The sequence below is a fragment of the Palaemon carinicauda genome, chromosome 1, assembly GCF_036898095.1.
Source record: "Palaemon carinicauda isolate YSFRI2023 chromosome 1, ASM3689809v2, whole genome shotgun sequence".
NCBI classification, from domain to species: Eukaryota; Metazoa; Arthropoda; class Malacostraca; order Decapoda; family Palaemonidae; genus Palaemon; species Palaemon carinicauda.
The window spans coordinates 126,110,511-126,123,010 of record NC_090725.1 but is presented as its reverse complement, the minus strand read 5'-3'; the positions used below and the strand labels follow the sequence as shown (position 1 = coordinate 126,123,010).

The window sequence follows — 12,500 nt, the reverse complement described above, 5'->3', positions numbered from 1 at the left end:
CAGAACCACCATCTGAACGCACCAATCACCACTGCCACCTTTAAAGACTTATAAGCCATCATCACCTTCAGGACTTCCAAGCCAACAAGACCAAACCAGACGCACACAGCCACGAACAAGAATGCACTGACACAAGGTAAAAGGAAGTATTGGCCTGATGATTGAATGGGGGAGGGGGATACGTTCCCCTTGAACACTAACTACTCCCTCCCCTTTCCCTGACCAACAAACCTCTTCTCCTAATTCCCCTTTACGCCTTAGAGGTTTCAAGTTGATATAAAAACTACCGTGAAAGCAAATCTCCAGATTTCTCCCCTACATTTATTCTATTGCTTCTTAACTACTTAACAAACACCTATCATTTCGATTCCATGGCTAAGCAACATTTCCTTTTAGAATATATCCGATAAATGTTTAATATAAACATATCACTTCTACACACGCTCACGCACAAACATATGCACAAAATTACGATATTTTCTTCACAACCATCTTTAAGAAAAAATATATATTTCAATGAGTAAAAAACGGCGAAATGAACGCAACATACAGTTATAGACTCCGTCGCTCAGGTGTGAACGGTCATGGCAAATACTGTATTTAATGAATTCCTCGAAAGCAAGAAGGTAGAAATGCCAATATTGCATCACGTTACATCGATTTTGTTCGACAATATTACTACCCGATACAGAGGTCAGTTAACAAATTGATACTTAATAATCTGCTTTGTTTATATAATGAATATTTCAGAAAACAGATATGACACAGGTGTACTATTTACTAGCTCATGGATATCTATACTTGCGCGAGTTTATGTTCCTTTAACGGGAGTTATTTGTTTTCACCTACAAATTATTGAGAGAGAGAGAGAGAGAGAGAGAGAGAGAGAGAGAGAGAGAGAGAGAGAGAGAGAGAGAGAGAGAGAGATAATAGCCTTGGCTTAGCCGAAGTGTAAAAAAAGGGAAGGGGGCTAATGGCCTTCGTCATCCTGTATGTCGAGAGAAAGATAGATAACTTTTATCTAAACAGCTACAATAGATATTTATTTAGGTAACACTGGCAAAGCAAATAAAGAACGAAAAACAGCCACCTCTAATAGAAATTTAACTTCCTTAAAAAAAGAACTATAAGTAAAGTATAATGATGATGATAAATTCACCCATCACCAACAAAAATATATCTTATTTAATGCTGTCATCTTAGTTTAGATACACTGAAGTAAAAGTGACGTTAAAAAGAGGATGAAGCAGTTAGGACCATAAAAAAATAATCACATAAAGAATAAAACAATCTGTATTGCACTGATTTTGATGTTATTATTTACATAATTCTTGTCTACGATTATCTATAGAATCAAATTACAATTACAATCAGCATTCACAAAAATAAAGGCAATAAAAAAGTACTATTTATTCTTCCGGGATGGTTATTCACAAGTCGCCACCTAATGAAGCCGTAAAAATTTAAGCATCGCACCAGAATTGTCATGTTTACCTACGTACTGTTCCTATTCCTCATCACAATCACATTCATTATACTCACCGTTACCTAGAAGAGTATAAAAAGGTCTACATGTATACAGTATACAGCTCCTTTTCAATACAAAATATTTTATTTACGTGGTACATATTAGCACCATCATTTTCATTGAACAACGTTAAATCATCTCAAACGTACTTCAAAACATTTAACTAACAAGTGAAATTCCTTTTAAATATAAAAAGAGAGGAAATGAAAAGGGATTCTCGTTATTCTAGTACATCTCCCGTCAACCTTTATGCAAATGATTAAGAAACCCTGACATTAGTAGAGAGAGAGAGAGAGAGAGAGAGAGAGAGAGAGAGAGAGAGAGAGAGAGATTTTCCATGTTTTAAAGATTTATAAGACAAGAAGACACTTACGAAGGAAAATGGGAACATGTGCAAAGCGAACAGGAAGCGGTCGAGACAAGAAAAGAGCATATCATTTGCATTTATTACAGGAGATACAGGTAGAATCCAAGGAAACATGTATAATTGTAACACGTATGCATGTACGTTCCAGTACTGGAATGTGTATATATATATATATATATATATATATATATATATATATATATATATATATATATATATATATATATATGTGTGTGTGTGTGTGTGTGTATGTACGTACATGCATGCGCGTGTGTGTGTACGTACGTACATGCATGCGTGTGCGTGTGTGTATATGTGTGATCCTGAACCCAATAAAAACAATAGTTCAAGCATTTCGGGAGTTAAGGACATTCATTGCCTGTTATGATTACGCAAGAATACGTGACGCTTGGCTCAATAACCCCCGCAGGACTAGGTTCCTTCCCAGACTGCCTTTCAGAACCCTTACCCCAGTGGAGTTACCACAAAAGACCCCCTCCCATCCAGAAATTGCAAACCCCCGTTATAGCCAACCGAGTTCCGTCCACGACCTCCCCCCCCCCCCCCCCTAACTGTCGCCATTCTTCTCTGAAAGTGCCACCGTCATGATGGCAGTGCAATTCTGTCCCAAGTAGTAAAAAGAAGGCTGGAACGGAGAACAAGTGTGTCCAGAGGGCCGCTGATTGGCGGCCTTGGGTTATCACGGTCACTCGGCATCGATTGATGATGGAGATTGACTGGAGAACACTTGTCGACTCATTGTGAACTTACGTCAGACCTGGCAGCCCACACAGAAAAGAGCGGAGATTGAATGTTATTTATGGTTCGTTGAAAAAAAGAAAAATTTAACTGATAAGCTCCATTCCATTATTGCTGCAGCTTAACAAACATGCACACTCTATCGTTCAAATCCTGTAGTTTGTCTTATCTAGTCTGCCGCACCATTAAACCGAACAATATACAATCTTTTTTTATATTCATCTTCAATTCAACAGGAATCGTCTTTTATCATTCTTTATACGTTACGTACACTTGGTTTCTAACCAATTTCTAAGTAAATAGAGGTTATATATGAAAATTTCTCTAATGAAGAAAACGAAATAAACTTTTCGTACTGGAAAGGATTTTGATAGCATGCTCTCATTGCTCAGAGAATGCGAGACAAAGAAAGAATTGGGTCATTTACAACAATACAGATTTCCAAGGGTGATTCGGTGGGAGATTAATCAGGAACTGCAGACTACAAAACAATTGATCTTTGTAGAAAAGAAATCGAAGGATCTCATCTCAACCTGACCTCACCTGATCACAAAGCCATGACAATTATTCATGCTAATAGGGAAATCAGATCTGTCCGCTATTCTTTATGAGTATATTTTCTCACATTTTCATTATTCTATAAAAAAAAATACTATTAGAAAAAAATAAATATTTGGTATATAATTTTCGAATTAAAGGACAAGCTTTACATCAAGCTGGGTTCTTTTCGAGCATACGCACAAATAGGGCAAATTCATCACATGGTTTATAGGTTGCATTACACTAACGTCATAAAATAATGTAGAATACCGTTAAAATAGAAGGAGTAAAAATTAAGAACACATACGAAATGCGGCACTCTTAAAAACTATACTTTTAGATTTGTATTGTGCTTCCTTAACATTTTAAATGCACAAATAAGTAAACCATTAACCTTGAAGTACTTAGCCAAACAGATATTAGCTTTAATGAAGTTCTCGAGTAGAAATTAACCTAAATTTAAAGGTACACCACTTTAATACAATTTTACGTTAAACCGACCCAATCGTTACAACTTCCTTCGGGCATGAGCAACAACTGAGAACTAAGAACATAAAAGTTCGAATAATAGATAAAATAGTAGTCAAAAGTAATATATTCTATAATACCAATGAAAAATTCTACGTTTATTGCAAATGAGCAATCTAAGTGCAAAGAGAGAGAGAGAGAGAGAGAGAGAGAGAGAGAGAGAGAGAGAGAGAGAGAGATCGAAGGTAATGTGAGCATTACAAAGTAAATATAGGCTATATCTGAACACTTCTCTAATGAAGAAATCGAAACAAACTAGTCGTATTGGAAAGGAATTTGATAGCACGCTTCCTTAACTTTGATGTACTTTAAAGTAGTGAGTGGTCTCCTCTGTGGTTTCGCTGAATTGTCGTCATTCTAGTTGTGATCCTTTTCCGTTAGTTTTGTTTTTGTTGGCTGTCATGTTTCTTTGACCTCTCAAAATAAGATCAGATCTATAGGTCAACCCTACGACAATGTATGATAGCGTTAAACTACTTCAGATCACAAGACTAATACATAGCCTTTCATGTCAACATGGAAACCCACCTGTGCTGAACTAGGCTTCACTTGAAGAAGTCAACTATAGGACAGGGAGTGAGACTTGACTCAGAAGAATACGATTAGCAGTCTCTTAAAAAAGAAGGCTACAGGAATTCTGGGATGACATCGGTTCCAAGTTGATATTTCCAGAACTTCTCATAACAAAGATATGCATACTGAATGTAACAGACTGGTAGTTTTACCGAAGATAAACGAATTACATGATTCTTTGTCGAATATATAAAAAAAGTTTATTAATAAAGTCATCCTTGAAGTGCCACCATAATCTACATAATTGAAAACAATAAAAACACGCAAACTTCGTAAAAGTCAGTTTATAGATCCATGAACGGTGTTTCCATATTCATTAGCGTCTAAGTGAATTCGTTAACTTTGAAATAAACATGGTTCTCCCCTGGGATCAGTAATAATGATCGGAAAAATTCAAATGTCTCCATGTGTTCTCCAATATCACCCCAAAAAATCGATTAATACTACGAGCAATAATCTTTTCTTTCCAAATAACCTCACTTACAACCCGTTAAAAGCTTGTAAAACTGCACACAAAACTTACTGCGTTGTCCTACTAACAAACACACAGGCAAACATACAAATATGTCACCAGACTATCAAAGAAAAACATAACCTGCCGTCGAAGGCCAAAATTTAAATAGATCTGCGAGCAGAAATCTCTCTAAGAGAGCAAGTTGGAAAGAGGAACCACTCGCATAAATAACTATCGACAATATTCACTGCTGTCTCTCAAACTCCAAAATTCATATAATCAAAAATATCGTTATGTACACAGCAGTTTATGTTTATGCATTTATATAAGAGCATATATAGCATAAGCCAGGCGAAAATTAATAATCAATCAATCTCTCTCTCTCTCTCTCTCTCTCTCTCTCTCTCTCTCTCTCTCTCTCTCTCTCTCTCTCTCTCTCTCTCTCTTTCTCTCTGTGCATACATAGTTCAAGAAAAGTGATTTTTCCTAGAAACGAAATAAAACTACCTTCTAACAAAATACTGAACGAACCCACCAAGGACATAAGAACAATGACTCAGACCACGTACTGTACTTGATGTGACACCATAAAAGGTACTGATTGCTTTTACTTTTCTCCTTTACAAATATCCGGAGAGGGAGTAAAATTTACTTATCCTTGAATGGTGAAGATTAACTCTTTCATAAAAGTAGTTGTACTTTTTTTATAAAAGGATATAATCGATGCGTTTTAGACGTTCTTCATATTGTGATTTGGCTGCTTTTATTTTAGGGAGTCCTTGTTGCTCTTCAATAGCGACTGCATTTTCTCGATAAACTTTCTTGGAAAAGGTGTTTACAATAATTCTGCAGTAAATAAATCCATTATAAAAGACATGCGTGCATATATATATATATATATATATATATATATATATATATATATATATAAATAAATATATATAAATATATATATAAATATATGTATGTGTATATATATATAAATAAATATAAATATATATATAAATATATGTATGTGTATATATATATATATATATATATATATATATATATATATATATATATAAATATGTGTATATATATATATATATATATATATATATATGTATGTATATATATACAGTATATATGTAAATATATATATATATATATATATATATATATATATATGTGTGTGTGTGTGTGTGTGTGTGTGTATAAAATCATCATCAGCCGTTACTAGTCCACTACAGTACAAACGCCTCAGGCATATTCTCCCACTCTCGTCTGTTTATGGTCTTTCTTTGCCAGTCTAAACCCGCAAATTTTCCTAGCTCGTCAATCTATCTATCTTCTCTTCCTTCCTATTCTTCTTCTGCAATCTCTAAGGACCCATTCTGTTGTTCTTAATGCCCATCTATTATCTGTCATTCTCATTGCATGTCCTGGCCATGTCCATTTCTTTCTTTTACATGTTGTTAGAATATCCTCTACTTTAGCTTGCTTTCATAACCATGTTGCTATTTTTCGCTCTATTAGGGTTATTCTCATCATTATGCTTTCCATAGCTCTGAATTCTAACTAGCTAATGTTCTAAGGCTTTAGTAAGAGTTTCTAATGCATAAGTTAATACTGGTAAGACTCTCTGTTGAAATACTTTTCTTTTTTAAGAAAGACATTCTAAATTTCATAATCTCATTTTATTTACCAAAGCTCTCCATTCTAAGCTTAACCTTCTTTTAATTTCGGTCTCATGTCCTGGGGAAACACTTGCTGTTTGTTGTAATTATGTATATTCATAAACAATCTCTAGAGCTTCGTCCATAACCCTTATTTGTTGTCTCTGTATTTTCATTAAACACCATCTTAGTTTTACCTATATTCACTTTCAGTCCTACAATTCTGCTTTCTCTGTCCAAATCTTTTATATTTTGCAATTCCTCCCTTAATTCACTAAACAAAACTATGTCATCCGCAAATCTTATGTTGTTTAAGTATTCCCAATTATGTTAATTCTTATATTTATTTAATGTAAATTTTTAAAAACCACTTCTGGGCACACAGTGAATAATCTAGGAGAGATGGAGTGTCCCTGCCTAACTTCTTTCTCAATCAGAATGTTTCTCACTATCTTTATGTAGTTTTAGAACTGCGTTTCTTCCTGTATAGAGATCTTCAAGTGTTCTAACATAAGATTCATCTATTCCTTGTCTTTGAAGGGGTTTCATTACTGCTGAACATTTGACAGCATCAAAAGCTTTCTCATAGTCTATAAATGCCATACATAGAGGTTTGTCATACTCTGTTGATCTTCCATTAGCTGGTTAATTACATAGATATGGCCAGTTGTTGAATACCCGCTTCTAAAGCCTGCCTGCTTGCGGTTAATTAAGTCTAGCTGCTTTTTTATTCGGCCGAATATGATCTTTGTAAATATTTTATACATTACTGAGAGTAAACTTATTGAGCAATAACTTTTCAGCTTTTTTGTGTCTCATTTGTGAATTAATATATTGATGAAGTTTTTCCAAGCTGTGGGTATAAAGCATTCTTGAAGATATTCTGTCCATAGTTCTTCCCGTTTTACTACTATGAAATCACCCTCTATTATTAAATCAATCATTAGACCATCTTCTCCTGCTGTTTGGGCTCTTTTCATGCCTACATCCTACTGTTACTTTTGTTACCGCCCCAGGCGTTTCATTATTCCTATTGGCAAAGTTATTTCTTATATCATTATTGTATAGCAATGTATAGAAATCTGCATATTTTATCATTCAATCGTTTTTGTTGATATTATTTCCATTTTCCCCCTTTAAAGCAAACATCTGTTGTCGGCCAATTCCAGGTCATCTTTTCATCAATCTCATGCTTCTTCTTTTCATTAATGTTTCCACAATTTTGGTCTGACTGTGTTTCCGAATGTCTTGGGTTTTTAGATTATTTATTGATCTGAATAGGTCTGCTAATTGTGTTTCATCTCTTGGATATTTTCTTTAGTAGTTTTTTTTGGCGTTTTTTGTTAGATTTCCTTGATCTTGTTTAGGAACTTTCAAAACCTTTCTCTTATGCTAATTCCAATCCAAAATTTGTTAAATTACAGTTCATTTCTTCTATAACTGCTTCACTTTCATCATGTAGCTGGGTATACTTATTTTTCTTATTGGTAAACTAAACTCATCAGCTTTTTCTCTTATTACAGGAGTGTTTTATTTTCTTTCTTATATTGAGTTTGTCCCTCTCTTTCCTTACATCTAAACAAATTTTGCTTTTCACCATTCTATGGTCGCTTGACTTCACTTGTTTAACACTGTTACATCTTTAACTAAATTAACCTTTCCACAGGGAATAAAATCTATTTCGCCTTTCGTTTCTCCATTTGGACTTCTCCAAGTCCATTTTCTCTGTTACATTTTATGAATATAAGTATTCATGATTTTAAGATTGTTTCTTTCAGTAAATTCTATAAGCATGTCTCCTCTGTCTTTCCTTGTGCCTACTCCACATTCATCTACTGCTGATTCTCTACTCTTCTTTTGACCTACTGTGTTTTAGATTTGAAATCACCCAAAATGAATGTAATTTAAGTTTCATGTTTCTTTCATAGACATTTCCAGCCCTTCATAAAGTTTCCATTTCCTCTCCTGTATGGGATGTTGTTGGCATTGTTGGTACATAAGTCTGAATGATCTTTAGTTTACACTTAATATTTACTTTAATAATTAATCCCGCAATTCTATTACTAGTACTACAAAATTCTCCTATCTTACCTTCGAGATATATATATATATATATATATATATATATATATATATATATATATGTGTGTGTGTGTATACATACATATATATAAATATATGTCTATATATATTATATATAATGTTTATATATACATTACATATATAAATATATATATATAATATATATATATATATATATATATATATATATATATATATATATATATATATATATATATATATATATATATATAACTAAGAGAGCCCACTCCATTTTCTTTGTTCCTATCATGTCCTTTGAAGCTAAATACAATACATAGCCCTTTTATAATACCATATAAGATTCCCCAGTTTAATTTCACTAAATTATATCATATCCTAATTTATTTCTTTCAGCTCTTCTAGTAACAAAGCAAGATCTTCTTCCCTACATAGGGTCCTGACTTTGTATGTTGCGAGGTTTAGTTTCCAAAGGTGGCCTCTTCTGGTCGAGAGATTTTTAGCATCCCCTGCCCTGGGATGTAACTCGCCGGCCTACTTGGGGAGTTGTTATACTGCCGCTGAGTGGGGACTGGGGACCAAGACTGGGCTGTTTTATTCATATCTATGTTTTGGCCAGTTTTCATCACCCCGCAGGCCATTTGCAGTTTGGTGATGGTAGGAGATTTTTGCCTGACCACTCACAGCAAACCAACCTAAATTTAGTATGGGTGACCATGACTAATTAGCTTTGCTGATCATGACGATATGGAAGCCGTTTTACCTTGTTAAGGTATGTAAGTGTATATATGTGTGTGTGTACATACATACATTCATACATATTTTACATATATATAAATATAAATATATATATGTGTGTGTGTGTGTGTGTATTTATAAGTACATCTCTTTCCTCTCCAAGCTTATCCCTATTTGGGGTCGTTATGGTGGTTCTTCAGTACATTCTTCCATTTCCTTCGGTCCAGTGCATCTTCCTCGCTCAATCCCATCTCCCTCATGTCTCTCTTCACAAAATCAACCCATTGCAAATTTCGGTCTCCCTAACCATCTCATATCTGGTAGCCACATATCCTCAAATATTTCTTCCTCAGTTGCGCATTATAATCCACCATCTCCATACAGTATTAACCAGCGGGGATATCACGCTACCTTTATGTATGAGGTTACTAATCACAAGTCATTGTCTACAATGGCTACAAACCACCGAAGGAGATTAACTATCAGGGAAAGAATTCACTACTTAAGCAAACAATGGCACGAGGGAATTTTCAAGGGTTTCAAGTTAATTCCCTTCTGTAGTCTGTACGATCGAATTATGTCATTTAGTCAAGTGAAATAAGCGTGTGTGCATACGTGTAAGCAACGGAGAGGTTAAGGGTTTGAAGATTCTTGGTTCATCGCTATAAACTGAGCACAAACAATCTGTCCTACGGCAAATATCTCATTTTTTTTAAATTATATAGTTAGATGGATAAATAGATAGCATAAATATATAAATATAAATCTACAAAGCAAGTATTTTTATAAATAGCTCTGATCTGTAAGCCTTTTAATACATATTGACGCACCCACTAGTATATAAATTAGTATTATACAGATTAGGTGTCAATGGTGATGCTTTTAATCTAATCCGAAGAAATGCTTCATAAAAAATTCATGAAAATAATCTAATACTAGGAAGTTTATCTTTGACTCAATGACGTTTTACCGATTTACATTTGTCAGTAGAGGATTAATGAATTTAACATATTACGAATAATATTGTTATTCATGAATTTCGCTTAAGGGCAATAATGATAACTGTAAAGCTCTTGATTCTTTGACGCTACAAATAACCACATACATCATATTTAAATCTCTTCAGTTTAGCCAAATCAATCTTAAACTTCAGAGAATAAAAAAAACCTGGTCCTTCTTCTTGTGAAATTAACATAGTGAAAAAATGTTCACGTCAAATGTTTACTTCAGAACGTATTGCCAGCTAGGTATTAGGGACAAAATAATGGAAGACAAAATTTCTTTGAATACCCGGAACGATATTTTACAATAAGTAACTTTTACTTCTATGAAAATATAACGCACGCGGTCCAAAAATATACTTCCCGTGTCTGGAATAGTTTCCTAGTATCAAACTTAGCTCTTCGGTTGCACTAAATATTTTTTTAAGTCTGTTCAACATGATTTTTAATGGCTGTCGTAGGGTGGCTATATTATGAAGACCCAAAAGAATCTACCAACTCGGGATAAGTGAACACTGCAGTATAGTTGAAAGGCTACAGTCGTTTTTAGACAATGAGATGGTTGTGCATTTTAATGCTAAGCCAGGTATTCCTTGATGAAATTCTTAGAGTCCTAAAAGTTAAGATTACTCAGCAAACCTTCTTAACCTGCTAGTTGTTTTATAGCTTTTTCATGTTTCTTCCATTAATCGACTAGTTTATTACCTTTCGGGGTTGACTAAAATCTGTAATCTAATTTTTAGAGGGATTTTAGTTTGTAATATTTTTCTAGACAATGTTTCAGCGATGAACACACTCCTGATTATTGAATATTTTTCCGATTTTTTGCAACATGAATAAAACCACGGTTGACACACAAAAGTTTAATAAATTGTAGTTCCTAACATATCAATATTGATAAAAATGTAACTGAAACTAAATGCATGTACACTCTACAAAAGTAAAGAAACTAAATATCTGACTCGAATCAATTTTATGCTAAACGGAATTGAAAAGTTAAAAACAATGGAAAATAATACAGACATTAAGCACCTTTAACAACAATTCACTCTAATGGAAAAATAAACGGGAGAACTATCTTTGATATTTAACATACAGAAGATCTGATTTAGTAATGCAAAGGAGTAAAATAAGTTGAATCAGAAATGCTTTAAGTGTTGGGCATTGTCACTGATATCAATGGGTTGAGATGGCGCATTACTAGTCCCTGACTAGTAATTGCTAAACTGAGGTTCGAGTCCTGCTCAAACTCGTTAGTTCCTTTGGTCGCTGCAACCTAACCATCCTTGTGAGCTAAGGATGGGAGATTTGGGGGAGCCTATAGGTCTATCTGATGAGTCATCAGCAGCCATTGCCTGGCCCTCCCTGGCCTAGCTTGGGTGGAGAGGAGGCTTAGGCGCAGATCATATGTAGGCTATATATGGTCAGTCTCTAGATCAATGTCACTGTCCTTTGCCTCTGCCACTCATGAGCGACCTTTAAACATATGTTTACCATTTGATACTTCAACATCTTCGATGAATTATAATTACATCTATATTCAAAAATACGCGACCATAATGTATCAGCTCTATCAATGTAAAGCATACATACTAATGATGCTCTCCTCCATATAAATCAGGTATATAATTATTTTAATTTCAATTGAGGCATTGCAATAAAACTCAGAAACGGTTTTATTTTGTATACCTTTAACAAAAGAGGGTTTCGTTTTTCGGATAGTCGTACTTGTAGTAATACTCAAAAGAAAAACATTTCAGGGATTTTGCAATAAAAAATATTATCATTTCAGTTTTATACACAGAACAGACGCTTTAAATACGGAAGAAATAGCAATTTTACCTCACTGAAATGGAATACAGTGAGCCTGAAGATTAAAGATTTAGCCCTCAACCAAATGTCATGTTAATGTTTAGTACCGTAACATACGGCCGTGCAGTAAAAAGTACAAACTAAATTTTCTTTTTGTTTTTATGGAAATAATACAAATGGCCCAAGGCTAATATTTTGACCCTGTTATTACTATTTTACGAGTTATCTTAACTATGGATCATGGCTTTTATTGTGAGACGAACATTACCGTATGTAATAAATTTTATCTTGATAAAACGTTATGCATGAGGAGTAAGGACCACATGCCAGGTCAAACTTGCAAGGAAATACTACATTATATATCGAATTATCAAAATCGCGACATCTTTGCTCTCAATGCACAAATTCCCGAATATCTTAATAAATTTCTTCCTTTATTGGCTGCCCCAATAGGGGGGAGGGGGGCACTACTTAGGGGGTA

At 34.1% G+C, this 12,500-nt stretch overlaps 1 protein-coding gene across 6 annotated transcripts in view; it reads right to left on the bottom strand.

Annotated features, from left to right (window-relative positions):
* The window catches only part of LOC137651484 (NAD kinase-like), a 548,585-nt gene that overhangs the window by 69,508 nt on the left and 466,577 nt on the right, over positions 1-12,500 (bottom strand). The window lies entirely within an intron of this gene.